The sequence below is a fragment of the Phascolarctos cinereus genome, unplaced genomic scaffold (genome assembly GCF_003287225.1).
Source record: "Phascolarctos cinereus isolate Bilbo 61053 unplaced genomic scaffold, phaCin_HiC Scaffold_726;HRSCAF=1367, whole genome shotgun sequence".
Taxonomy (NCBI): Eukaryota; Metazoa; Chordata; class Mammalia; order Diprotodontia; family Phascolarctidae; genus Phascolarctos; species Phascolarctos cinereus.
In genome coordinates this window covers 326,719,192-326,744,990 of record NW_027556098.1, presented here as the reverse complement: position 1 = coordinate 326,744,990, position 25,799 = coordinate 326,719,192, and the positions used below count along the sequence as shown (strand labels likewise).

The window sequence follows — 25,799 nt, the reverse complement described above, 5'->3', positions numbered from 1 at the left end:
AGGGAGAGAATTCTAGGCATGGATGATAATGAACATGCCCAGAGTCTGGGGATGGAGTGTTTTGTTCAAAGAACAGAAAGGCCAATGTGACTGGGTTGAAGAACATGTAGAAGGATGAGGTGAGGAGGCCAATGAGATGTAAGAACATTGGAAATATAGGAGCAGGCTAGGTCATGAAATGCTTTGGTTGCCAAACAGAGGATTTTATGTTTGATCCTGGAGACAATGGGGAACTATTAGAGTTAATTGAATATTGTGGAGTGACATAGTGAGACATGTGCTTTAGGAAGATGAATTCTGACTGCTGAGTGGAGGATGGACTGGAATGGGGAGAGACTTGTGGCATGTAGACCAACCATCAGGATATTGCAGTAGTCTAGATGTGAGGTGATGAGGCACTGCATCGTGGTGATGGCAAAATGCTTAGCACAGTGCCTGGTGCATGGTAGGCACTCTAAATATGCTTATTTCCTTCACTTTCCCTATAGTCGCCTATGAGAGGCAGGGGCATATGTAAGAGATGTTCTTAGGGCAATAATTACTCTTTGTTATGTGGAGTTGGGGGATATTACATTTCAGAAATTTTTCCATTGGTGAAAAGAGGGCTAGACCAGAAATTGGAAGACCTGGGTTTGAGTCCTGGCTCTGTCACTAACCATCTTCAATAAATTATTTTAATGCTCTGAGTTGAGTTTTCTCATCTGTAAAATTGGGACAATACTTATACTGCTTACCTCCACAGAGCTATTGTGGGGATCCATGAGATCATACATATAAAGTGCTTTGAAAAGATTGATATACCCTATGAACATAAGCTTTTGTTCCCATTATTATCATTATTAATAAGCTATTATTAGATTGAGATAAATAAAAGTATGATTGCTGACATTTATCAAGCACTTTAAGGTACTATTAGTATTATTGTGTTCATTTTACAAATAAGGAAACTGAGCCTTACTTGGACTGGTTAAGTGATCTATTCATTTTGGAGGCAGAATTTGAATCCAGGATTCTTCTGACTTCAGGTCTGATCCAATAAATATTTATGAAGCACCTGCTAGGTTCCAGGCACTATGCTAAGTGCTAGGAATAGACTTAATAAAAAAACGAAAGAAAGATAGCCCCTACCCTCAAGGAGCTTACACTCTAAAGGGGGAAACAGCACACAAAGGAAGCAGGAAAGCAAGGAAGGGAGGGATACCAGGAGGCAACCAGTGGGAGGCATCTTGTTCCATGGCATTGAAACTAGGCAGAGTAGCAGAAGTAGGAGATGAAAAGTGGAAGGAGCTTAGAGTCCAGTTTCTGCCCTCTATAAAGGAAGGCATTAGGAGGAGTTTGGTCCTCTGCCTTCTAGCCTCCCAATCCAAGGGGAGAGGAGGCTGAGGGAGGTGATGTCAGTCAAGGCTTGGGTTAGCAGCATGGTGGTGAGATTAGAAGTGATGAGTATATACTGTATGCTGAGCACTCAGGCATTGGAGATATTAAAAACAAAAATGAAACTGTTCCTGCCCACAAGGAATTCATATTCTATCTGGGGAGATTTTATACACACACACACACACACACACACACACACACACACACATATATATATATATATGTATATATATACATATATATGTATGTATATATATAAATATGTGGAAAATGTATAAAAATACATACAGAGTAATTTTGTGGGGAAGGCATTAGCATCACAGAAGATGAGGAAAGGCTTTATTTTATGTAGAAGGTGTTACTTGAGGTGAGGCTTGGAGTGGAACAAAGGATTCTGAGAAGTTAACTGTGAGGTAGGGGTGCATTCCAGGCTTAGGAGACAATCAATGCAAAGTCAAGGAGACAGGAGATGGGGAGTTGTGTGAGAAGAAGAGCAAGAAGGCCAGTCTGAGTGTGAGGAAGAATGAAGTTAAGGGAATAATGCATTGCAAGGTTGGAAAGGGGAGTTGGGGCCAGATTGTAAAGACTCCAGAAGTCTAACAGAGGAGATTATAGCTGGTTCTCAAGGCAATAGAGGGCCAGTAGAGTTTGATGAATAGGGGACTATCATGGCCAGACTTACGCTTTTGGAAAATAGTTCTAAGGGTTGTGTGGAGGATTGATTCTCCTGGGATGAGACTGGGGTCAGGAAGACCAAGTAGGAGACTATTTTAATAGTCTAGGTGAGAGGTGATTTGGGCATGAAATAGGATGATGACCCTGAGAGTAAGGAGAAGGGTATGGCTATGAAAGATGTTGTGGACATAGAAGCAAAAAGACATGGCAATCAATTTGACATGTGGGTTGAGGTAAGGTTAGAAGTCAAGGACAACAATAAGCTTGTCAACTTGAGACTAAGGAATGGTGGTGTCCTTCACAGAAACAGCAAAGTTTGCAAGAGGGGTAGGTTTTGGAGTGAGGAAAATGAGTTCTGTTTTGGCCATGTTTAGCTTGAGATGCCTATGGGACATCCAATTTGAAATGTCCAATAGACAATTGCAAATGTGTGACTAATGCCCAGAAGATATACTAAGGCTGAATTTATAGGTTTGGGAGTCACCTTCACAAGATGATAATTTTACCCTTAGTATCTAATGAGGTCAGCAACTGAGAAAGTATAGAAAGAGAAATAGGTCCAGGATAGATCTCATGATATTGAGGTTGAACCAGCAAAAGAGAACGAGAGGGTGTGGTCAGATAAGAGGAGAATAAAGAGAACATTGTCACTAAAATCTGTAGAGGAGAAAGTATTCTGGAGGAGAGGGTGATCACCAAGTGTCAAATGGTAAGAGGTTGAATAGTATGAGGACTGAGGAGAATCCATCAGATTTGGCAATTAAGAGGGCAGTGATAATTTTAGAAAAAAAACATTTCAACTGAGTGATTAGGCTGGAAACCAGATTGCAAAGGGTTGAGATGAGTGAAATGAAGGGTAAGATTATGTTAGAAGCCATATTGCAAAGGATGAGGGGAGAAAGTAGAGACAAGTATGGACAACTTTTTCTAGGAGCTTGGCTATTAAAGGGAATAGAGTTATAGGATGATAGCTGAAGTGTAGATAATAGAGGCTAGTGAATATTTGTTAAGGACAGGGGAGACTTTGTGTTTGTAGGCAGCAGAGAAGGAAATAATATAAAGTGAGAGATTAGAGATGAGAGGTGGGATATTTGTAGAGGTGATCTGCTAAAGAAGACAGGATGGGATGGGGTCAAAGACACATATAGAAGAGTTGGCCTTAGATGAAGTGTCACCTCTTCATCAAGAAACTGTAGCAAAGGAGAAGAGAATGAGGGATGATGTAGAAAAGGGGAGAAGAAGGGGGTGAAGATAAGGAGTTTCTATTTTGTCAGTAAAGTATAAGGTAAGATCTTCAATTCAGCAGGCAAGGGAGGGTATGGTGGAAAGGTTAGAGGAGAGAGGTTTGGAATATCCTTGGGGAGCTGGATAGCTAATCAGTTAGGGAAGAGTTAAAAAAAATGCATTCCTGAAAAGTGGGCCCAGTTGAGATTAGATAACATAAATTTGTAGTGGGCTCCGTTGGCTCAGTTGTGTGACTTTCTTCTCCAGCTTTGTTCAACAGCATGTGAGTGGGAGTGGAAAAGGCAGATGATGAGAGTCATCCAGAGTTGGAGTTTGGCGAGGCCTAAGCATGGATAAGACAAGAAAGCAAGAGATTTAAGGCTGGATGGTGATATAAAGTCTAATTGTTTTACTACAGGGTGTAGATTGGAAAGGGAGAAAAGTGAAGTTAATACAGGGGTTATGACCTGAGACAGTACCTAGGGATGGAGAGATTGGAGGCTACAGGGAAAAGGAAGAATATGTTTAGGGAGGCTAAGGCATAGGAGAGATGGAATGATAAAGGGATTTTGGAGCTTTTTAATTGGAGCAGAAAAATACTTGTGGGTGATGTCAAAATCAAGGGTGTGATCATTTTTATGTGTAACCAAGGTGAGTCTGTAGTTAATCAAACTTGAGGAGACTAAGGAATTGAGAAATTAGGGTTTTTCACAGGACACTAATATGTATTTTGGGGTTCGTAGTATAAAGGTGAGAGTTGGCTACCCCCCTTAAGAGGAAGAATGACCTGAGGGCCAGTAGGTAACTGCCAGTAAGATCTGAATTGTGGGATAAATTTGGTTAGAGAGAATCACAAAGGATGAGAGATGGATGAGTGATGGCAGCAAAGAGAGAGTCTAGAAGTGTCAGTGGGGAGCAAGGAGTATTCCTGTTTCTCCTAAAGAACTGGTGCTGGAGTCATTAGAGAAGGTGCAGTCTGTGCTCCAAAGGATGGGCAGTGCCCAGGCAACATTATCTGGGTGGTGAAGGGTGGGGGCAATGGCCAGAGGAAATCAAGGTCTCTATGAGTGCCAGAAGATGGAAGGAGAAGAAGAGGAAGAGATACCAAGTGAAGAGAATTTTGTTGATTAATGAATGGAAATTCCAGAAGATATAAAGCAAAGGGTGGGCAGAACTGGAGTGGAACATTGGAAGGCTAGTGTTGAAGATAGCTGGCAAGCTTATTGAGTATAGGAGTGGTATTCAGACCTGTGCTTAAGGAAAATCCCTTTGGAAGCTCTGTGGAGAGCACTCCCCACAGAGGAGGAGAAGGGGAGAAAAAGGGATACCCAAAGTCAGAGGAAGATGATAGGATCCTATGGTCCCTGAAGCTGGGGATTATTTTTCCTTCCCCTTTTCCAAGTTCCCTTTCTCTCCTAGCAGATAGGTAGAAAATGGCTACAAAAGTAAAATCTTAGTGAAAATTATCTTGGCATATAATACCTGGGTAGCAGTGGAGGGGAAAAGAGTGATCTCACGTGGGGAGAAGAGAGCCTCATAAAGATAATGATTTTCCTTATTTCTTTTGTACTTTCTTAGCCAGTCAGCTTTATGTTCCAGCCCTGGGGATCATCTATGAATTGCTTAATAGTGTATTTCTGTGGTCAGATGGATACATGGCCAACCTCCCACTGGAGCGCTTCAGGAATCTATATGTAATGTTATCAGTTTGTGTGCTCTTTCCACCAACATAAATAGCAACCTCTACCCACTTTTGTGAGTCTCTGTGGTATCACCCTAAGGTGAAGAGCCTCAATGAACTTGGCTACATTGGTCTCTTGATGACAGGAATGCAATCCCAGAGAAGTCTACTGCTCTGGCTTGTTCCTTCCAGCCCCAACTATAATCACATCATCCCTTTCCTTTCTCTTCCTCTTTCCTTATCCTATGCCCTTTCCTTTCCCTTCTTTTTCTACCTTTTCCATTCCCTTCCCATAGTCCTTTACAAATATTATCTCATATGATTCTTACAACAACCCCTGGAAGAAAAGTTTTATTATTATCCCCATTTTACATGTGAGAGGGAACTGAGGCAGACAGAAGTTAAGTGACTTGCCTAGGATTACAAATCTAAGAAGCCTCTGGGGCTGGATTTAAACTTGGGTCTTCCTGACTCCAGGTCCAGCATTACACCATCTAGCTATACTACATTGAGCTTTCTATCACTTGAAGTATTCCATTAGAGATTTGGCAGACCCTTATTAGAAGTAAGCAGTCATAATTAAATTTTATGGGGCATCTAATCCAACCCCTGCCTGAAGCTGGGCCCTTCTATAATGCCCCTGATGAGGGACCATGTACATTCTGTTTATTATGGGTATATTTTAGAGGAGATTCCTGTCCATTCATTCAACAGTATAAATAGGACTGGATGGACCCTGAGGACCTTTCCAAGGCTGAGATTCTGTGATCTTTAGTTACCACCTGATGAGTTAACCCATGTGTTGGAGTGATGATTCATCCATCTGGGAGGGAGTAGGCCAGATGACTCTGAAGAAGTTTTCAACTCTGATTCTTTGATTCTCAACTTTTGGTGTTTCTCAACTTTTGGTGACCTAGGATAGGGTGTGTGTGTGTGTGTGTGTGTGAAGGAATCAGTATAAAGCTTCTTCTGTCACTGGAATGGATTTCAGCGGCCTCAATGATTCTGGACCCATTTTATAGTTTAGCAGAAAAGAGCACTAATTTGGAATTATGGGATATAGATTCAGACACCAACTCTGCCAATAGCTGGACAGGTCACTTGACCTGTCTGGGCCTCAGCTTCCTCATCTGAAAAAAAGAGGTTAGACTAGATCTTTTCAATCCTTTCCTGCTTTAAAATGATCTTATAACAGCTCTGTGGCAAAGTGGATAGAACACTGTGTCTAGAGTAAGAAAGAACTGAATTCAAATCTAGCCTTAGACATTTATTAGCTATAGGACCTTGGGCAAGTCACTTAATTGCTGTCTGCCTCAGTTTCCTCATCTATAAAATTGAGATAATAATAGCACCTACATCACAGGGTTGTTGAGAGGCTCAAATGAAATAATATTTGAAAAAAAGCATTTGACAGTGACTAACACATAGTAAGCATCCTATAAATGTTAGCTATCATTACTAATAGACATTTAAAATGAATGAATGAATGAAGAAAGGAAAAGGCTTAAAATGCCTTACTGTGTACTCATTATGCCAAAAATACCATGTAAACTTTGTAGATACAAATGGAAAAAGCAAGGCAATTTCTGCTTTGGAGGAGCTCTCTTTTAAAAAAAAAATCAGACATGATTTTATTAATATGGAATTCCCAGTGAGGAAACATCCTTCACCAGGGCAGATTGGTACCTGCGCTGCAATTTAGAATCACCTGGTACACTGAGAGGTCAAAAGGCTTACTGAGGGGGATGAGGTCAGAAAACATCAGAGGGGGGACAGATTCCAGATGTTCCTGACCTCAAGGCCAGCCCTTTTCTCACTCTAATGCCTTGTGTGAACTCTTTAATTAGGTGAAAAACTTTTAGATTTCCAGAAACAAGAGGTAAGAGCATTGCAGGGAGTAAAAGTACAGTTAAGTTAAGGAACAGTACAAAGTAAAGGCTGGAAAGGTCAGTTGGAGTCACATAATGGAAGGCCTTGAATGCAGGCCAAGTAATTTGGATATCTTTTAGATATTAGGGAACCATTGAAAGAAACTGAAATAAGTGTATTTTCTCTTACTCCAGAAAAATATCATGGTTTAGAAAAAAAAAAAGAAATGAAACAATGAGTCTAGAATTCCCCTTCTCCCCCAAGCCCCAGTAAAATCCCATAGTTCATGAGAAAAACAACAACAACAACAACAACTTTCTGGTTAATATTAAAAAAATGCAAACACAACTAATATGGAAACTCAATAACCTCCTTTGCCAAATTTTTTCTGTGTTGCACTTAATAGGCAACAGACTGGAAGAAAAGGCCTCAGTTTCACTGCTAAGACATAGCAGAGGGTGTTTTATTCTGATTTTTGGCTTAGTAAACTGGAATTTTTTTGGTTATATAAACATTTTTAATTCAACAGAAACTGCTTTTTGAACGTCTTTCTAAAATGTATGAATTCCAAATTTATGAGAATAAGAGCCATTCCTTAATTGATCAATGATTAAGGGATATGAATAAAGACGGAGAAATCCAAGCTATCAATAGTCACATAAAAATGCTCTACATCACTAATACTTAGAGAAATACAAATTAAAACAACCTTGAAGTACTACCTTAAACCCATTAGATTGGCTAAACTGACAAAAAGGGAAAATGACAAATTCTAGAGGGGATGTGGAAAAATAGGTATATGAATACACTCTTGGTGGAGCTGTGAACTGGCCTAGTCATTCTGGGAAGTGATTTGGAACAATGCCCAAAAAGCTGTTTAAATCCTTTGACCTAGTGATGCTATTGCTAGGTCTATATCCAAAGAGATCAAAGAGGGAAAAGGACCTCTATGTACAGAAATAGAACAGCTCATTTTGTGGTGGCAAAGAATGGGAAAATGAGGGGATGCCCATCAATTGGTGAATGGCTAAACAAGTTATGGTATACGAATGTTATTTTTCTAGCCTAGGTTGGCAGAGGGAGACAGAGTTCTGGGAATTCTGGGGGTAGGCCTACTATGGAGCAGGTCCCAAATGGAGCACCCCAGCTCTATGGCAAGGAGAGGTCCCAGACCCATACCACGGATATGAAGGGAATAGATGCAAATTGGTGAATTTGTTACCAAATATTTAATTCTAGGTCACAGATCCAGGATGGAGGAGGGAGTCTTTATCCAAAGAGCAGATCAGGGTATCGCTTGTAGCTTCCAGTCCAGTATGAACCCTTCAGAGGAATAAGCAGGGCAGGAATCCCAGACCAAAGTTGTATCCCTCTGAACGAGCAGAACTTTCTAACTGGCTAACAGCGGCTGAGCCCAGCAGCAGTCTACTGTTGCTCAGACCCAAATCCTGGTCAGAAACTTGCAGAGCTCAGACCAGGGAGGGGCAGAAATCTGATTTTGCTCTGAGTCAGACTGCTTTGGGAGCATTGAAATCTTGTAGGTCCCAAGCCTGAGTTCATGGAACAACAAAACACTAAATACCCCAGGAAAGTACCAACAAGATCAACCCAGATCTTTCCTACAAAAGTGCACAAAGGCTGGCCTTTGGACAAGGAGTCCAAAGCAGTAGACTGGAAGAATGAGCAAACAAAAAAAGAATCCTATCATAAAAAAACAAAAACAGAAACAAACAAAAAAACCCCCCTATTATGGTGATGGACACTCAAGACACAAACCTGAAAGAAGAGAATGATGCCAAAACATCTACAAGCAAAACCTCAAAGAAAAACACAGTTTGGGCATAAATTCAACCAAAATTCTTGAAAGAGTTGAAGCAAGAGTTTAAGAGGAGTTAAAAATGTTTTTGTCAGTGAAATGAGAATAGTAGTGGAAAATTTTGGAAAAGAAATGAGAAATACGGGGGAGAAAAACTAGAAAGGGAATGAACAGCTTGACACAATGGGTAAAAAACCTTACCCAGGCAACACAACCCCCAAAAGTTAGAACTGACCAAATAGTAGCCAATGATTCCATGAGAGAATAAGAAATATTAAAAGTCAAAAGACTAAACAACTAGAGGAAAGTGTATGATATCTCTTAGCAAAAACAATGACTGATCATAATTCTTGAGAACTCATGTTGAAACTTGCTGCCCACCTCCAGATGGAGAGGTGATGGACTCAAGAGGGCAGTTTGAGACTTACGTCTTTTTTTCTTTTGCTCGTAGCCAATGCATAAATTTGTTTTGCTTGACCACACATTTTTATAATAGGGTTTGTTTGTTTTTGTTTTTTGCTTTCTCACTGTGGGGAAGGTGGGAGATGGGAGGGAAAGAATTTGGACCTGAAAATAAAATAAAATTGAATTTAAAAAATAAAATAAAATAGATGAATCCTTAGAGGTAAGAGACTATGGGTAGGAGATACTGCACATACTATGAGACATAAATGATTTGTTAGTTTTATTGAATCTATTTAAATAATATCTTTTTAATAAGAGATTAGTAGTTGCTGAGTAGAAAAGGGGAAAGGCTATTTTTGGAAATTAAGGCAATATTAAAAACAAAATACCAATAAAAAACAAGATAACATCATAGAATAATTTTTCCTACCCTAGTAAGGTCTATTGAGCCTGAGCACAGAGGATCTTACAGGCAGCTGTACCACCAGGTCAGCATTGTGAAAATAAATTCTGATTGTGTGGTGTTAAAGATGTCATGAATATGATTCTTCTTCTGCAGCTGTCATTCCTTTTAGGTTTAGGTAGAGCCTCAGAACCAAATTTTCAGGCCTGATTCTCATTGCATCAGACTGAGGCCACTTCTCCCCAGTGGTCTGAAATCCCTATAATTTTACTCTGGACCCTGTCCCAAATCCCCGTGGCCTTGATGTAGATATACAAACCAGTGAGTTGCCACAAGGCCACCCAGGATCTATAGTCTCCTGAAGACACAAAGAATAAAATACATCTCCCTAGACCAGTGCCCAGGACAGCAGCTCAAAAGCCAACACACAGACACAGACACAGACACAGACACACCCACACACACCCACCCACCCACCCACACACACACACACACACACACACACACACACACACACATACCCAGGGGAAAGTCAGGAGAGACAGTTGCCAAGACATTGTTATATAAGCGCTCAGCACAGCTGGACGGCCTCCAGGTGAGGGATAACCAGTGTGGCCTAAAGGAAAGAGTGCTAGCTACACTTGGAGTCAGAGGATATGGGTTCTTGTCATTTTTGCTTCTTTCTCCTTAAAAAAAGGTGAATTCTTAAAATCTTGGTTAAATGAGGATTTTGGTTAATTAGCACCCATCACCATAATAGTTCTTTGTGATGGGATTATTTTTTTTTGTTTGCTAATTCTTCCAGTCTACTGCTTTGGTTAATTTGGTTAATTCAGTAAAGGGCTTTATTGAAACAAAAAAATTCATGGCCTGGTACTAGGTACCAGCTTAGTGCTGCAGTGGATACAGTGTTGGACTTGGAATCAAGAAGACCTGAGTTCAAATGCCACCTCAGATACTTATTTAGCTGTGTGAACCCTGGGCAAATATGAGAATCAAATGAGACAGTATATGTAAAATGTTTTGCAAACCTTAAAGCACTAAATAAATAATGGCTATTCTTCTTCTTCTTCACATTGTGTGACCTGGAGTACATCACTTAACCTCTCTGGGTCCCGGTTTCCTTATTTGTAAAATTAGAAGGTTAGACCACATGATCTCTAAGGTATCTCCTCCTCCTCCACCTTTTCCTTCTTCTTTTTCTCCTCTTTTTTTTTTGAGGCAATCAAGGTTAAGTGACTTGCCCAGGGTCACACAGCTAGTAGGTGTCTGAGGCCAGATTTGATCTCATGAAGATGAGTCTTCCTGCCTCCAGGCCTGTCACTCTATCCATTGCGTCAACTAGCTGCTCCTCTTTAAGTTCCCTTCTGACTCTCAATCCTATGATGCCATGAATCTGCACGGCAGGAACCTCTAGGCTGAGTTTATGGCTATGTCAGTTTGGCTACTTGGAGACAGTGACAATAGTGGTAATAGCAACCATTTATGTAGAGCTTTTGAGTTTATAAAACAGTTGACATATAATAATAATAATCATCTCTGGCATTTATGTAGTGCCTAGTGTGCTGTGCTACATGTTTTACAAATAACTCCTTTTATTCTTTTTTTGTTTTGCTTTTTTTTTTTAAGGCAATTGGGGTTAAGTGACTTGCCCAGGGTCACACAGCTAGTGAGTGTCAAGTGTTTAGTTGGAGGCTGGATTTGAACTCATGTCTTCCTGACTTCAGGGCCGGTGCTCTATCTACTGTGCTACCTAGCTGCCCCAACTCCTTTTATTCTTGCAACAACCCTGGGAGCTAGGTGCTATTATTATTATTCCCTTTTTACAGCTGAAGAAACCAAGGAAAACAGAGGTTACCTAGGTGGCCCAGGGTCACATAGCTAGAAAGTGTCTGCAGCTGGATTTGAACTCAGGTCTTCCTGACTCTAGGCTTAGCACTTTCTCCACTGTGCCTCGTGATAGCCCTGTGAGATGAATAATGTAAATGTTATTATGTCCATTTTATAGTTATGGAAACTGAGTCTTAGAATGGTCCATCTATTCAAGGTCTAATTGCTAGTAACAGAGCCAGGATTCAAACAGAAGGCCTTTATCTCCCAGTCCAGCATTCATTTTGTTATCTAATGTTACCTCCAGATGGGTGGGACTGTGTTCCCATAAATATGGGCAGTAATTCATAAGCCCCAGGATAGGAAGGTAACTTACTCTTCCCTTATACTGCCCAGTAGCTGGGCTAGTTCCAAGTTGTCAGTTGAGGTTAATGCTAATTAAATACTGCCCTCATAGAAAATTAGAAACTGACCCTACAGCTGCTGTTATTTTGAATATAATTTTTTTGGTCATTTAATAACAGCTAACACTTCTGTAGTACTTACTATGTGCTGGGCACTGTGCTAAGTGCTTTGACAGTTCTTAACTCATTTGATCCTCACAAGAACTTTGGGAAGTAGGTGCTATTACTAGCCTCATTTTATAGATGAGGAAACTGAGGCAAGTGGCAGAGGTTAAGTGACTTGCCCCAGATCACACAGGCAGTAAGAGCACCCCTAGTAAGCTAGGAGTGGCAGAAAGCTGAGTGGCATCGGCTAGTAAGAAGCTGGATTTGGATTCAGGTCTTCCTCACTCCAGGTCCAGGGCTCTGTCCACTGTACCACCTAGCTGCCTTGACTCTTTCTCCTTAAAATAAAGTAAATTTTTAAAATTTTTGATTAAATGAGGGGTTTTGTGAGTTAGGTTTTGGTTCAATAAGGTCTTATTGGAACCAAAAAAAGAATTGATGGACTGATACTAGGTTGTTTTGTGGACCAGTGGCACAGTGGATAGAGTGTTGGCCTGGAGTCAGGAAGGCTCATCTTCCTGAGTTCAAATCTGGCCTCAGACACTTACTAGTTGTGTGACCCTGGGCAAGTCACTCAACCCTATTTGCCTCAGTTTCCTCATCTGTAAAAAAAAGCTGGAGAAGGAAATGGCAAACCATTTAAAAGGTTTGGATCCTCTTTCAGATGTCTGAGAAAGTCTTAATAGATATGAAGTAGTATTGGGTAAGAGGTAAGATAATATAAGGCCCGTGGTCTGGAGGTCTAGGGTAAACTGTCCAAATTTGATTTTGAAGATGAACAAATGGAATGGATGATCTGCAGATGATCTGAGCTTGCTGAATGGACTGTGCCACCTCATGAGGTAGTGAATTGGGCCCATTCACTACAGGAATTTGAATGAAGGCTCTCTGTGTGAGTTGTAGGAGTTTTAAAACGAGATGACTTGATCAATTTTTCCTTCCTCAGTTCCTACATTTGGATATATTCTCACTCCAAATGACTGATTATGTGGTAATTCAGCATCTGTTCTAGGGAAGGGAAAAAGAAAAAAAACCCACACACAAGACTTAAGTTTCCAAATTAAATTTATTAAATATTATCCTGTAGAGCACCAGTTCTCAACTTATGGTCCAAGATCCTCTGCAGGCTCCCAAGATTGTTTCAGGGTCAAAACTATTGTCATGAAAATACTGAAACACTGTTTGGCTGTTAAAATACTCTTCCCTTTTCCAAATGCATATCTGTGTGAGGCCAGATTTTCTTCGTATACTTCAACCAAAACAACGTATTTCAAGAGATAGAATGTAGATGCAGATATGAGAATCCAGCTGCCTTCTATTAAGATAGATTTGTAAAAATATATAAAAATAATGCCACTCTTCTCACTAAATTTGTTTGTTTTAGAAAATGTAGTCATTGTTCCTAAAAATAAGTTATGTTGATATGTAAATGGGTTTATAATTGTTATTTTAAAATAAATGTTTTTAAAATGTATCAATTTTCATTTCTAGTATGTCAAATATTCATATGACAGATATAACATGCATAAACAAAAGCTCTTTGAGATCCTTAATAATTTTTTTTTTGTTGGGCAGTGGGTTGAAGTGACTTTCGCAGGGTCACACATCTAGTAAGTGTTATATGTCTGAGGCCAGATTTGAACTCAGGTCCTCCTGAATCCAGGGCCGGTGCCCTATCCACTTCACCACCTAGCTGCCCGTAAGGTCCTTAATAATTTTTTTTAAGGCAATTGGGGTTAAGTGACTTGCCCAAGGTCACATAGCTAGTAAGTGTTCCTTAATAATTTTTAAGAAAGTTATATAGTCCTGAGACCAAAAAAGTTTGCAAATAATTGCTTGTAGAGCTGACTACTTAGGAGGATGAGAGATGGGTAGCTTCAGAGAGCAAGCTGTTGATGGAACAGTTCCAAAGATAGCTCCCTAACTTTCCCCTTCTTACAAGGAAAGTCTCTTTGAGGTGAGTTGTGTCCTTGCTTTTGGGGGGTGTCTGGGTAATGACTGGTAGGGAAGCAAGGTGTTATCTTCTTTTACCCTCCTTCCCCAGATCTATGCTTTGGGATTTCTGAGCATCATAATTGGTCGATAGGGACAAAGGAGAGACAGAGAGAATCTAACTCATCTCATGGCTGACTTGGGCTTGTTCTTATAGTTAGTTATAGGAACCTGTTCTTCTTTGGCTAGGCTTGTGAGATACTCTCCCCTGCACAGGTGGTCTTGAGCACATTCAAAGAATAAAGATACCAAAGCTTGTCCATGGCCTGAATTTCTGATTTAACTCTGAACTCATCCATGCTATTCTCCACCCTCTGCAAAGATTCCTTAGGTAACCTAGTTGTCAGAAGTGATTATCATTTCAGATTTGTTATATTAAGAAAAAAAAAGACTGGTATTGTTTGTTTTTATGTCACCATCATTTCTTACCCTACCTAGAGAACCATCCTCTGTAACAAAGAACATTAAGAGGAGGCGAAGGGTAAAAAATTCAGGAAAACCAACCGACCGATACATCAATCAAACATAATTGAAAATGGGCCTCAGTTTCCTCAGTCACACTAAAGGGATTGAATTAGACAATCTCTAAGGTCTCTTACAGTTTTACCAGTCTGAGATTCTGTGAACCTGGGTACAAGTCCTTGTTATCTCTTAGCTGCGTGCCTCTGGTTAAGTCACTTCCTTTCTCTCAGCTATGATTTGCTTGCCTTCATAGATTTGTTGGAAGAACAAAGTGAGATATTATACATACCTAAGCAATGAAATGTCTAACTGTTTTCATTTCCTTTTACTTCTCAGGTCCCCTAGAGACCTGTTGCTTAATGTTATCGATGAGGGGCCTTGAGTAGAATGATCCATTTTACCGGGGCTGGTTTCTCTATCACTGTAGTCTGTGAGCCACAGTAGCTGCCTGGTTAGGCTTTGTAATAGGTATGCATAAGGACACTGAATAGAACACACACACATTACAGGGAATGTGCTCCTGGGGAAACATTTGCATTGCTGAAGGTGGTAGGTAGTTCCTGTGCTATTTCCCTGTTTATTTCTTTTATCTCAGGGTTTAGAATCTTGTAAATTCTCCCAGAAGCCTCCTTGATTGATGGATATTTTGCCCCTTGATCTATTAACATATCCTCTGATCAAGGCTCTGTGCTCATGCTAGAAACCATTTATCCCTGAGTAATTACCTCAGTACTTTGAACTACACTAGGATAAATTCTCCAATAAATCTTGTTTGCTTTTTATTGTAAATTGTACCATCACTTACTTGGGTTTTGTACTGGAGAGTTCCAGCTCTTAAAGATGATGATCGTACATTATCAACCCCTAAGGCTGGATTATCACTGCTTAGGAAATAATTCTAGGAAGGAAAGAATATTGATGACAACTTTGGACAACAAAATGGTTTATGAAAATCACTCAAAAGAGCTTGGTAGTTGACTTAGGGACCTTTGAATTAAGTCATCAGTTTGCCTGAATGGCTATAATAATAATAGCAATAATAATGATGCTGATGAGAGCACACATTTTTAAACATTTTTACAGAGAAACAGTTTAGTGTAATACAGGGGTTCTTAACATTTTCTTTGTCATGGACCCCTTTGGCAATCTTGTGAAACCTACGATTCTTTCTCAGAACATTTTTTTTACAGACAAATCGAAACTTCATTTAAAACTACATTTTAAGTTTAATGTTACTAAACAATTCACAATGAAAAAATAAAGAGAACAGTGAAGCAAGCCTCGAAACTAGGGATCATCCCATCTCTAACATGTGACCTGCCTGAGCAAAAGAAGTTACCTATTCTAAAAGGCAGTGGGTCAAAAACAAATTTACATTTTTATACAGATGGAAACAAGTTCATTTAGTGCTCAGAACATTTTTAAATGCACAAAGTAGGATACATAGGATTAAAATAAATGTAGAAATAAAGTTGTTAAAATAAATTTAAATAATAAATTGACACCCAGCTGCCTTAACTGCTACTTTTAGATTGCTATAGATATTTTACCTTGGACAAGTCACTTTCCTTCTCAGGATCTCACTTTCCTCATCTAAAAAATAGAAGCTCTCTAAGAGACTTTCTGGCTCTGTCATTCAGTGCTTTGTGCTACAATTTTTATATGTACTTGTGTTCTATATTACATGTCATATTTTTATATTATATATGATATATTCAGTTCTGGGCACCACAGTTTAAGGAGGGCATTGATAAGCTAGAGGGTATCCAGAGGAGGGCAATGAAGTGGACAAAGGGTCTTGAGCCCATGTCATATTGGAATGAGTTAAAAGGATTTATTCTAATTGTCTGTTTAATCCAGACATGATAAGACTCAGGGTGGGGGGAGGGGAAACATGTTGGTCTGGTTAAATATTTGAAGATCAGACTTATTCTATTTGAACCCAGAAACAATAGATACAAGTTGCCAAGAAGAACATTTAGACATTAGGTCAGGAAAAACTTAACTATTAGAGCTGTCTGAAAGGGAAATAGGCTTCCTGCGAAGGTCATTGGCTTAGCCTCTTTGGAGGTAGGACAACCACTTGTCAGGTATTCTGCAATGAGGATTCCTTTGTTGGATGGGCTGGATTAGATGGGTGCCCTTCCAACTCTTACATTCTGTGACTCAGTTATACAATTTACCCGGGAGATTAATTGATCACATGCAATGGCAGTAGAATTACTAAATTTATGTATCACCTTCCCCAGGAAGCTTTCCTCTTTCCCCTTTCCCCTGCTGGAAGTACTTTCACAGAATGTCGGAGCCATCTGGTCTAAACTGACCTGAGTAGAAGTTCCTTCTACAACGTCCTTCCGTTATCTGAAGTCAGAACATTTGTATGCCTTTTGTGCTCTGCTTATTCTAATTAGTATTCTGTTTATCTGTGTACATATCTCATCATCCCCACTAATTTGTTAGTTTTTTGGAGGGAGGAACTGTAAGTTATTTATCATTGTCCTTTCCTCCATGCTTAGCAAGTATTCTGTGCATAATAAATAGTTAATAAATGTTTGTTAAATTAATTTTGGGTTCAGGAGACAGTAGTGGATCTTCGATGCATATTTCATTGCCTATGAAAGCATAGATATCATGGTTTGAAAGGATAAATGATAACAGGAAGTATGGCATAGTAAAAACAGTACTGGACTTAGAGTTAGGAGAGAATTGAATTCGAATCCTGGCTCCAAAAATAAGCACCTGTGTGACTTTGAGCAAGTTACTTCCCTTTGGGGCCTCTGTTTTCCCACCTACAAATGCACCTCAAAGAGGCATTAGGTGAGATAACGTATTCCGAAAGTCCAGATCCAATCGCAATCCAGATTTGGACACTTAGCATTCCAAAAATAGAGGCTTAAAAAACATTCTCTCCTCTCCTCCCCTCTCCCTTCCTCTGTCCCCTTTTTCACTTGGTTTTGTTTAGCTGTCTTTTCTCGTGGGCAAGTAGCCCTTGAGGGCAGCTAGGTGGCACAATGGATAATGTCCTGGGTCTGGAGGCAGGAGGACTCATCTTCCTGAGTTCAAATCTGGCCTCAGGCACTTATTAGTTGTTTGACCTTGGGCGAGTCACTTGACCTTGTTTACCTCAGTTTCCTCACCTGTAAAATGAGCTGGAGAAGGGAATGGCAAAGCACTCCAGTATCTCCGCCAAGGAAACCCCACATGGGGGCACAAAGAGTCAAACACGACTGAAATGACTCAACAACGACGGCCCTTGAGGGCTACTTTTTATCTCTGACAATTGCCTAATACATAGAAAGTACTCAATGCTTAAGAGAGCATAGGATCATGGTGTAGTGGAAAGAATGTTCAGTTTGGATTCAAGGCACCTAGATTCAAATACTAGCTCTACTTATTAGCTACTTGTATGACCTTAGGCAAAATCACATCAGCATCATCATCATCATCATCACCATCATCATCATCCTGTTCATTGCTTAGCATTTACATAATTCTTTAAGGTTTGCAGAGAGCTTTACAAATACTACTTTACTAGGATGTAGGTGCTATTGTTATACCCATTTTACAGCCAGGGAAACTGAAGCAGATAGAGGTTAAGCTATTTACCTCTCTGGGCTTGTTTTTTCATCTGTCAAATGAAGAGGTTAGACTAAGTGACCCCTGAAGTCCCTTCCAGCCCTAAATCTATCATCCTGTTATGGCGAAAGTTAGAATTTGAAGTTACCTTACATCATCCAGTCTGATTCCTCTTAAGTTTACAGGGGGAAACTGAGGCCAAGAGTACCGAAGTGGCTTGCCCAAGGACATACAGAGATTTAGTGGCAAAGCTTATCTTTAGAGCCAGACCCACTGACTTAATCTCAGTCCAGTGTTCTTTCTATTATATTCTGCTGTCCAAGGTCATGTGGCCTGTGAGTAACAGGGCCAGGACTAGAACCTAGATCCTAAGAGTGCTGTTCTAGGGTTCTTCCCACCATACTTTGCTTTCTGATAGTGGAGCTCAGCAAGTGCCCCTCCTGAAATCCACTTCTATGAGCAAGTCCACAAAGGAAGTTTCAGGTGCAGCCTTCAGGACTTCTGAACTTCTGATTTCCTTATCTGCTTGGTTGTCTGAGAATTCCATGGTCTGCTTTTCCCTAGGTTTCAGGACTCGTAGCCTAGCATTGCCTAGCTAGCTTCATTGCCTTTAGCAGGGTTGAGAGACCTTCAGGTAGCATTGGGCCTCCAGTCTTTTTTTCACTGTGCACTGGAATAATATTGCTTCAGAAGCCCCACTGCTGTAACCAAGGGAATCATTTCTCCAATGGTGGACTTCTGTGACCACCCAACCATAAGTGAGCTGCGAAAGGTTTAGGTGTTAGGTCACTGATGGAGCTTCAAAGAACTCTTATTTGGGAATAGAAATTGGGAATTTAAATTAGCTATGTCCAATATTCAGATAAACTAGATCAGACAGAATCTGATCCTATAGCTCTCAATCAATCTTATCAATCAATATTTATTAAGCACCTACTGTGTGCCAGGCACTGTGCTAAATGTTATTATTGCTTACTTCCTATTGGTACATGATAGGCAAGTGTGGGGGTAGAAGTTGAGAGGAGGATTAGTTTTAGCAACCGAGCCACAAGCTCTGTGCCCAGGCAGACATCAGTATACACCATGATGACTATATTGGGTAAGGAGATACAGGGTAAGAACGTGTGAAACATGCTCAACATAACTATTATTTCTCCTTCTGTGCTCTGGTACTTAATCCATCCAGGCCAGCTTCCAACCTCCTCTTGCTGCTATACCAGCACTCTCTTGATACTCCGAAATATCTCCAGTGAAATTGCAGTCACAGCTGCTGAGTCAGAAGGGATCTGAGCTTATTTCATCCAACCCATAGAGAATCCTCTCTTAATACCTCACTAGCAAAGGGGAACCCACTACTTCCTAAGGCAGCTTATTCCACTCTTGGATCGTTGTTTCAAATGTTGAGAAGTTTTTCTGACATCGTTTAGATCTGACAATCACTTCCCTTTTGGGGGTGGGGCACATTTAATCCCCACCACGGTGATAGCGGGGGAGGTGGTAATCTTCATACCCATGTGGCAACCTTTCATCTCTTTCTCTCTCCCTAGTCCTGCTCTCCTGCCACTGGGGGGTAAAGAGAAGTTGACAGTGTGAACTTTCTTTAGTCAGCTAATGAGCTTTTCAAAGGGCAGTAATACCCTGGTGCTGAGGGATGATAACACTCTGGAGCCTACTGCCCAAATGAATAGTAGAATGTGAGGAGAAGTTTATTAACACTTCAAGATCGATTACATCTTCACTTTTTTTCCTCAGTTCCTGCCCCTCCTGCCCCCCATCCTGTTTTCTCCCTCCATCTCAACTTCAGTGTGTCTCTGTCCCTCTCTTTGGCTGTGAGTTTTACCATTTCCTCTCCTGTTATTTTATTCTAAGTTGCTTGAAAAACAGACACATGCCCAGAACAATCTTTTGCACACAGTAGGCACCTAATATTTGTTGAACTGAACTTCTCATCTAGTTCTTGCTCCTTCCCCTTCCTATATCTCTCCCCCTTGTTCCCTTTTTTCTTTCTTTTCCTCTTGACATTCTCTTTTTCCTCTCCATTGGTTGTATCTTTTGGAGAACATTTGAACATCTTGTGGATTCCTCTCTTTCATTTAAGAATTAAGTTCTGTTTTCCTCCCATTCCCCTCCCTCCCTGGGTAGAGCCCATAAATTAAGTTGATTTTTCTCTTTTATACGGCTCTCTATTCTCATTCCTGGATGAGATCTTTATGCAAAGGGAGTCCAAGGCAAACCCTTTTCTTTGTTCTCTTGTTCCTTGGTCACAGAGGCACACTCTTAATTATGTCCTTGTGTCTTGTGACTAGAGTGGAATTTGAGTCATGAGGTAGATAGAATGCTAAGAAGTATAGTTGAAAAAGAATCTATCCCCCTTCTCCGCCCCACTCTTTTTACCCCCATGGAGAAATACTTGGGGGCTTTGGATGAACAGCTGATAGAAGGTGTCCCAGATTTATCCCAGTGGGGGTTTGTAACACAGAGTCTATCCTAGATGGCTGTGGGGCAAATTACATTGTGTCTCCTCCAGCCATCATGTTCAAGAACACTTCATGGGTAGCCCTGAGGCAAAGTAAGGAAAACGTCATAAAGGGGTTAAAATAAACCTTGAAGCCTGGAAGAGGAAGGAGAGGGGCACATCTACCCCCATGATTCAGTGACAATAACAATGATTTACATTTGCATCTCACTTTTTGCAATTTTTAAAATACTTCCATCCTTGTTATTTCTTTTGATCCTCACCAGAGCCTAGTGAGGAAGACCAGGCAGGGCTCTGACTATTATCTTTAATTTATGGATGAGCAATTAAGGGACTTGTCCAAAGTCTTGTGACTATCTATGAAGTGGATGGTGTAGAATTCTATTAGCACAGATGTCAATTTCAAGTGGAGAAGGACCGTACAGGCCATCTGGTTCAGAGGTGTCACACATTCAACACTCCTGTTTGTGGCCCAAACCAGATTAAAATGCAGTTGGGAAATATTTAACAAAATAAACAAAAGTAAATAAAATATAAATTATGTGGTTTTCTAAGTCAGTATACGCCCACAGGGATGCTTATGTATGGTCTAGTGGCCCGTTTCTATTTGAGTTTATGCCACTGATCCAGCCTAACTTTCTCCGTCTTTCAAATGAGTTAGCTGATATCCAGAGTTAAATGACTTACCCAGGGTCATACCAGGTAGCAAATTGTTGTTGTTCACTTGTTTCAGTCATGTTCAACCTCATTTAGGGTTTTCTTGGCAAAGATACTGGGGCGCTTTGCCATTTCCTTCTCCAGCTCATTTCACAGATGAGAAAACTGAGCAAACTGGGTTAAGTGACTTGCCCAGAGTCACACAGCTAGTAAGTGTCTGAGGTCAGATTTGAACTCATGAAGATGAGTTTTCTTGACTGTAGGCCTGCCATTCTATTCACTGCGCCACCTAGCTGCCCAGGTGGCAAGTAGCAGAACCAAAACTCACCCAGACTATGGATCCAAATAAATACACTACTCTTTCCAACATCTTCTACTGTCTTTTCGCATATGCCTCTCAAAATGCACTGTAGGCAACTGCCTCCAAGTATGACTGGCCCTGTGTGTGCATTTTAAGTTTGAATATAAGTATATACAAAGGTGTAAGGGAAACTTAAGGAAGGGTACAGAGCTGCGTGGAAACCGGGGAGAAGCAGCCTTTGACTGGGTGAGTGGTGATAATGGTTTTAACCCATAATTCACTGGATTATTAGAACCAGAAGGGACCTCATAGGCCTCATTTTTGGGGGAGGGGAGGGTGTCACTTGCCTCCAAGAAACACTGCTCAGATGCCAGATTTCTGGTTCTTACAGTGTGGTAGACTCCCTCCCCTAACTGTAGAACGAGAGCAAAGATCTTGGTCACCTGTCCCCAAAGTGGGGTTTCTTAGCATGTCTAGGATGGGGAGAAATCTATTCATCAAATATGAAGAGCAGTATATTATTTCTTTTCCAAAAATTAACAAGTGTACTTTACCCTGTCTCTTCAGGAGACAGAGTATTTAAATAAAAACAAAAACCTTAATCTAGGTTTAGCTTCTATAATAATACCTGGCATTTATATAGAGCTTTAAGGTTTATACAATACTTTATCTGTATTATCTTATTTGATCCAATAGAATCTAAGCTGTGTGAGTGCAGAGATCATTTTTTTTGTTGTTTTTTCTTTGTATTCCTAGTAGTGTCTGGTCCCATGCTTGACACATAGCAGGTACATGATAAATGTTTATGCCATTGGATTGCTCTCCACAAAATCCCGGTGAATTCGGTAAGGTAAGTGAGAATTATCATTTCCATTTTACAGATGAGGAAGCTTGGGCTGAGAAAGGTGGAATGAGTTACCAGAAGTCACAGAAAAAGTAAAATGGGACTCAGAACCAGGTGTCGTCCTTCCTACTAGGCTCCATTTGCCTGTATCTTTTGTTTTTGTTTTTGTTTTTGTTTTGTTTTTTGAAATCTCACTGCCAGTCATTCTTATGTTTTGCCTAGCCTTTGGTGCTAATGTGGATGTTTTAATTTTTCTTTGTGATAGCACAAGGACGTGTATGTGTGTGTGTGTGTGTGTGTGTGTGTGTGTGTGTGTGTGTGTGTGTGTATGGGGGGGGCTGGTATGTGAACTGAAGATCCTGCCAAATTGAATATTGATTTCAGGGAATTCTCAATGTTAATGGATTGGGGAGTTTTTAATTTAATTTAGTTTGGCATCTACACCATAGGATTCCCTGTTTCTTCTCCGATGATATTGACTGGCTTGGTGAAGCTTCTAATGAGAATAATGATACTTTACCTTACAATTTTCAAAGTGCTATTATGTACATAATTTCTTGTGACCTTTACATCAGACCTGTGAAATAAGCAATGAAAGCATTATAATCTTCATTTGACAGAGGAGGAAACTGAGTCAAGGAGTGGTTGAATGATTTCTTACCAAGATCCTAAAGCTGGTAAATAGTGCCAGCTGGGATTTGAACCTAGGTCTTTTATTTTATTTTATTAAAATAATATTTTGTTTTTCCCAGTTACATGTAAAGACCATTTTTAACATTTTTTAAAAAAAATTTGTTCCAAATTTTCTCCCTCTCTCCCTTCCCCCCCCTTGAGACAGTAAGCAATTTAATATGTTGTACATGTGTAATCATGCAAATCACATTTCCATATTAGTCATGTTGTGAAAGAAGATACAAACCAACCCCACTCCCCATAAAAAAACCCACAAGCCAACCCGTGACAAAAAAATAAAGAAGGTGAAAAATAGCATGCTTCAATCTGTATTCAGACTCTATCAGTTCTTCCTCTGGAGATTAATAACATTTTTCATCATGAGTCCTTTGGAATTGTCTTGGATCATTGTGTTGTTGAGAATGGCTAAGTCATTCACCACTAATCATTTTACAGTATTACTGGTACTGTGTACAATGTTCTCCTGGTTCTGCTCACTTTACTTTGCATCAGTTTGTATAAGTCTTTCCAGTGAACCTAGGTCTTTTAAAAAACACAAACATTTATTAAATACTTCCTCTATAGAGAGACCTGTGATAGGTGCTGGGAGAGACATAAAGCTTGAATGAAATAGAATTTCTGCCATCAAGGACTTTACATCCTGGTAAGGGTGTAAGACCAAACACAGATAACTGTAATATACAATATTATGTCCAGGGTAGTAGAGGTGTGTAAAACAAAGTTATATGGATGATTTAAAGGAAAAGTGCTTATCACTGTGAGGATCTGTAAGGCTTATGAATGCAGTGGCATTTGATTTGTCCTTCAAAGGATAGGTGAGAATTCAATAAACAAAGCAGGAGAGGGAAAACATTCTGATCCTAGGGCCATGGAGGTGAGAAAGTACAGGATTTGTTCAGAGGACAGAGAGGAATTCATTTTGTTCACAGCATGTGTACTGGAACAGTAAGTCATAAAAGATAAAGCTGGAAAGGTGGAATGGCAGTGGGTTGTAGAAGATTTTGAATGCCAGGGAGAGGAGATTTTATTTTATTCAAAAGAGAATAGGTAGCCATTGAAGATTTTTAAACAGAGGAATGACTTGACCAGATTCATCCATCCACCCATCCATCCCTCCACCCTTCCATCCATCCTTCCATCCATCTATCTACCCACCCACCCATCCTTCCATTTATTTTACCATCTATTTATCAACAGGCATTTATTAAGTTCCTACTCTGTGCTAGGCACTGTCCTTGGTGCTGTGGCTGCAAAGATAAAAATGAAACACTCCCCAATTACATTCTATCAAGGGAGACAACATGCACCTATATAAGCATACACAAAATATATGTAAAAATACATGATAACATGGGGGGCACTAGCTGCCAGGAAAGGGTTTTGGTAGAGGGTTTCACTGGAGTTTTGAAGGAAACAAGGGATCCTAAGAGGCAAAGATAGGGAAGTAATACATTCCAGGCATAGGAGACAGCCAGTGTAAAGGTATACTGATTATGAAGGATGGATTGGGTGGGAGTGCGGGGAGACTGGAGGTGTCAAGACTTGTTCAAAGGCTATTGCAGCAGTCTAGGTGAGTGGGAATGAGGGCCTGCAGAGTCATAACTAGTAATTCTTTCACTTGGGGCATTACTTGCACAAAAGACACTTCAATCATGTGTGTAGTCACCACGGGAGTTGCAAAATCATCTCACTTAAAGCCAATTCACATGCAAGTTAAGACATCACCAGTGATGTCATTGCTGCTCTTCAAAAATGAAGGAGGAACAGTATTACCACGGGACAGATGGTGACTTATCTGACAAAGAGTCTGGCTTATGTCCCTGAAGAGTTTGGAAGGGAAGGCAGACCTTGGCCAAGGGCTCTAGAGTGATGGGACCCTGGAGGTGGAAAGGAAGGGAGCATGATTGTACTATGTGGCACAGACTTGTGAAAGACTAAGGCACAAGGCATAGGGATAGTAGCCTTTGGATTGCTATGAGAAATGAATGCACCTACATATTGGTACCCTGAGGCAAAACCCTGTTTGCTCTGTCTTAGTTACAACTCTAATAATCTTTACTAGGATGGTGACAATGGGAATAGAGAGGAGGAGAGACAGATTTAAGAGATGTTGGGGAGCTGAAGTCAACGGAATTTGGTAACTAATCAAATATGAGCATTAAGGGAGAAGGAGGAGTCACCAAAAACCCCTAAGGTTTTGAAATGGGCTTGAAGTCCTAAGCTTTTCCCACTGCATCACAAATCCATCATTTCCCCTTTCCATAAAATGAGGAAGGCTCATTTTATTGCATTGTTATCCATTGCAATTGAGTAGCTTTTATGAACTGGAATACAAGAATGGTTTAATACCAACATAATAATTATCTCAAGAAGAGGAGAAAAATGGATGACATGATTATGTAACTAGATGTGGGGGAGAAGCTTTCGACAAAGTACAAAATCCATTTATGTTTTTAAAAATTACAAAATATAGGCATTGAAGGATCTTCCTTTAATGTTGACAAAATCAATATGAAATATTGAAACCACAGGCTCGAATCAGTCCAGGCAGTAGAGAACCATTAGGAAGCATTTTCACTAAAATTAGGGCAAATGCACCGTCTGTCTACTCTTGCCACTCTCGTTTAACATTGTCTTAGAAATGTTATCAGTAACAATTAGGCATGAAAGAGAAATTAAAGAATAAGCGTAGGCGGTAAAGACAATAGCATACTTCTACTTACAAGTGACAGGGTTATATATTGAGACAATCTAAGACACTCAACAATAAAAAAATTTGAACCATTAATGACTTTAACCAAGTAAGGGGAATACAAGAAGAGAAAAAAAAAACAAGGGAAAAAAACCTTCGTCTGTCACCTACTTTTCTGTATGCCACTAAACAAAAATCAAAATAAATTGAAAGAGAAATGACAATTTGTTTTAATGACTTGCTGTAGTAATTATAAACATAAAATAAGGAGCTCCCTTTCCAGAATTGTTGCATGCTTGTTTTGTGTCCACTTTTTG

The 25,799-nt window shown here is 40.1% G+C and overlaps 1 protein-coding gene across 3 annotated transcripts in view; it reads left to right on the top strand.

Annotated features, from left to right (window-relative positions):
- Positions 1-25,799, top strand: part of RAB30 (RAB30, member RAS oncogene family) — a 122,196-nt gene that overhangs the window by 12,223 nt on the left and 84,174 nt on the right. The window contains exon 2 of one of the 3 annotated variants that reach the window (XM_078156952.1): positions 22,013-22,103. The exons of 1 other annotated variant lie outside the window; for it this stretch is intronic. The gene's annotated coding sequence lies outside the window, so the exon portion shown is untranslated. Of the gene's footprint in view, positions 1-22,009; positions 22,104-25,799 lie in introns of all 3 variants that reach the window. One more of the 3 variants, XM_078156951.1, reaches the window with a different exon arrangement.